At 30.6% G+C, this 4,280-nt stretch overlaps 1 non-coding gene across 1 annotated transcript; it reads right to left on the reverse strand.

The window, feature by feature from the left end:
• Positions 1-392: 392 nt before the first annotated feature.
• Positions 393-464, reverse strand: TRNAH-GUG (transfer RNA histidin (anticodon GUG)). The gene has a single exon. It is a non-coding gene; the product is annotated as a tRNA-His (tRNA).
• Between the last annotated feature and the right edge of the window lie 3,816 nt (positions 465-4,280).

Below are 4,280 nucleotides of genomic sequence, written 5' to 3' on the forward strand. Positions count from 1 at the left end.
ATAACACGAACTACTCCTTTGATCATCCACATCATACCAAAAAAAAATGACAGAGGCAACTAGAGAAAACATAAATAAAAGAACAACAAAACAAAGAAATCAGGTTCACTTATTAGCAAAATTATGGAGCAGATCGCCAAAAAAGAGATAGAATTAAGAAGAAAAGGCACGAATTTATAATGAAGGAAAGGTGAAATTTTGAGAAACTTACACTGATAAGAAGCAGCAAATTTCTTCAGAAGGCAATGGCGACAATCTCCGATTCTCGTCCGTCGTGCTCCTCTGCTAAGTGGCTTTTACATGTAATGTGCGTGCTGGTAGGGTATAACGGCGTCGTTTTAGGAGTAATTCTCAAATGAGTCGGGAGAAAAAGGGTAGAAAAACACGTATAATGTGGCTGCTGGGATTCGAGCCCAGGTCTCCACGGCCACAACGTGGAATTCTCACCACTAAACTACAGCCACAAGATGTTGATTTAATTTTAATAAATTTATATGTACCTATAAGAGTAAGAAATAGTCTCCACCTCAATTCAAGCTCTAAGGATGCGAAAGCTCCTGATAGGGAGTGATTTCCATTTTAACGGGTTTCACACAAAGCGAATTTAGATTAGTCGAGACACACTACTAAAAATCGACCAAATATTTTCGACCAATGTTGGTCGGTCAAAAAAAGCGACCAAAAACCGTCTACGTTGGACAGAAACTGGGGAAAAAAAATTTTATATTTTTTTTAAACTAAATACCGACCAACGTTGGTCGGTAAATTGGTCAACGAATTGACTCAGCTGGTCAGACAAGAAAATTTTGGATTACCGACCAACGTTGGTCGGTAATCTAGATCCAATTTTTTAAATTTTAATAATTATTTTATTATTTAAAATATTTTATAATATTTAAGAATTTATATTTAAAATTACCGACCAACGTTGGTCGGTTAATGTAGGGGAAGCCTTTACCGACCAACTTTGGTCGGTAATTATTATTTTCTGCAAAATAACCGACCAAAGTTGGTCGGTTATTACGTCAACATTGATCAAACTTTCGAATTACTTTTATATTTACTATCTAAATAATATAAATGTAATTCGTTAACACTTTTGTAATACAAATAATGAATACACTAACATATACTATATATAACATGCTATTTGTAAATTGATTCATCGACTTATAACTTACTTAGATGCATCGATGAATATTAAAAATAAAACGTTTGACCTATATCGACTAATAGTAAAAACAAAACGTCTCGACCTATATCGATTAATCTAGCTATGCCATGCATTATTAGTGATGAATGAATGAAAAATAAAAGAATTAATACTAAACATCTTTGACACACACACACACACACACACACACACACACACACACACACACACACACACACACATATATATATATATATGGATCACAAATTAAATAAACGAAAGAAGCTATTAGTATTAAGTAAACGAGTTAAATTAATAGGTCAAACATGGTCAAACTTTAACAAGCTATATATATACACACTAACATATACTATAACAAGCTATATATATAGTTAAAGTATTACAGTGAAGTGTGTTTGTGTGTGTGTGTGTGTGTATATATATATATATATGTATATATATATATATAAGAACACGAAGCGCTAGGACCACAGGGTCGGGTTTTTTTAGGGATAGACTTGGGAAGATACTAATTAGTATATATACTTTATCATCAAATATATCTATTTGTAAATTGATTCATTGACTTATAACTTACTTAGATGTATCGATGAATATTAATCGATGATTCATCAAAACGTCTCGACCTATATATCGATTAATCTATGTCATGCATTATTAGTGATGAACGAATGAAAAAAGAAGTTATTAGCATTAATTACAATATAGTGTATGTGTGTGTGTGAGAGAAATTACTCACATACTTAATTATAACTTAGAAAATTTACTTAGATAGATGCTATTATAATTTATTAAAATTAAATAGTTAATATAATTATTTATAAAGATTATGCTTATAGTTTATAATTATTTATAATAATTGCATAGTTAAATAAAATAAATGCTTGTAGTTTATAATATTTTTTTTATAGTTTATAATATTTTAAGAAAACAAATACACAAAAAAAAGAATTTAAATTTTTTTTTAAAAAAAACGATCAAAGTTGGTCGGTTTTTGGTCAAACGGTCAACACTTAATGTACCGACCAAAATTACCGACCAACTTTGGTCGGTAATTCTGAAATCAGAGAATTGAAAAATGGGGGAAACCCCCATTTCTCTCTTATTTTCCCCTCTCTTCTCTATTTCCCTCACTCAAAACATTCCCCTCTCCTTCTCTATTTTCCTTACATAAATCCAATTCCCCACCCCGTGTCACCACCGCCCAGCCATCGCCGTCGCCGTCGCCGCTGCCACTGCCGCCCCTCTCCTTCTCCATCTAGGTTTGAATTACAACCCATTTATTTATTATTTCTAGGTTTTGTTAATTAGTTATGAATTAGTTTCAATTGATTAGTGTTTCAATTATTTGAACATTGCATTTTATTGAGGATTAGGATTTAGTTCTTGTTTTAATTAGTTTTATTAATTAGTTTTGTTAATTAGTCAATTAGTTATGAATTAGTTTTAATTGATGAGTGTTTCAATTTTGAGTTTGTATTGTCTTGAATAGTTTAGTTAGAATTGAATTATTAACTTTGTATTATCATGAATAGTTTAGTTAGAATCTAGGGTTTACGATTTGTTCTTGTGAATCGAACTTTTAGGGTATGGGTTGAATTTCTTTAGTTTAGTTAGTTTATGTTTAAACTCGTAGGATATGAATTGAAATTTTAGTTTTTAGGATTTGTTCTTGTGATTTGAACTTTTAGGATATGAATTGAACTTTTAAGATATGAATTGGACCTTTTGGATATGAATTGAACTTTTAGGATATAAATTGGTGTAATTAAAAAAATATAATTATCTTGAATTAATTAAAAAAGATATAATTAATTTATAATTGTAGAATAAATTAATTTGTTCTTGTGAATCGAACTTTTATGGCATGGGTTGAATTTCTTTAGTTTAGTTAGTTTATGTTTAAACTCGTAGGATATGAATTAAAATTTTAGTTTTTAGGAATTGTTCTTGTGAATTGAACTTTTAGGATATGAATTGAACTTTTAAGATATGAATTGGACCTTTTGGATATGAATTGAACTTTTAGGATATAAATTGGTGTAATTAGAAAAAAATAATTATCTTGAATTAACTAAAAAAGATATAATTAATTTATAATTATAGAATAAATTAATTTGTTCTTGTGAATTCGAACTTTTAGGGTATGGGTTGAATTTCTTTAGTTTAGTTAGTTTATGTTTAAACTCATAGGATATGAATTGAAATTTTAGTTTTTAGGATTTGTTCTTGTGAATTGAACTTTTAGGATATGAATTGAACTTTTAAGATATGAATTGGACCTTTTGGATATGAATTGAACTTTTAGGATATAAATTGGTGTAATTAGAAAAAAATAATTATCTTGAATTAACTAAAAAAGATATAATTAATTTATAATTATAGAATAAATTAATTTATTCTTGTTTTATTTGTATAGATTGAACATCGTACTTGGATGTATAATAGGAATTATCCTAATCAGCGGGGATTGCGGGAGGATTTTGTAGAAGGGGTTGATGACTTTATTAGACATGCAATGTCACTTTCACCATACCAAAGTGAAGGAGTAATTAGGTACCCTTGGGTCAGGTGCGATTGTATGAAGTTTAAAAAATCGGAGGAAGTTAAGCTTCATCTTTATAGGAAGGGATTTATAGAGAATTACTTTGTGTGGACTAATCATGGAGAGATCGATGGTAGCCGTGGGATATTTCATAACATGGTTGTTGGTGAAAGTAGTAGGTCGGTGGAGAATATAAATCTTGATTCTAGAATTCAGGATATGGTTGCGGATGCTTTTGGGATGCACTTCGGGGGTGAGCCCAATGAAAATGTTGAACAAACTCCTAATGATGACGCAAAACGTTTTTATGAACAGTTAGAGAAAGTTAGTCGTCCACTACGTGAAGGAAGTCCGCACTCTGAGCTGTCTGTTGCAGTTAGATTACTAAGTATCAAATCTAATTGGAATATTTCTCAAGCAGCCATGGATTCTTTCATTGACCTTATGAGTGAACTAGTTGGCCCTAATATCAACTTACCTGGCGATTTCTATAAGGCAAAGAGATTGGTTTCTAAGTTAGGACTTTCGTCAATGAGAATTGATTGTTGTAAAGATGGTTGC

This window comes from Nicotiana tabacum, chromosome 24 (genome assembly GCF_000715075.1).
Source record: "Nicotiana tabacum cultivar K326 chromosome 24, ASM71507v2, whole genome shotgun sequence".
NCBI lineage: Eukaryota > Viridiplantae > Streptophyta > Magnoliopsida > Solanales > Solanaceae > Nicotiana > Nicotiana tabacum.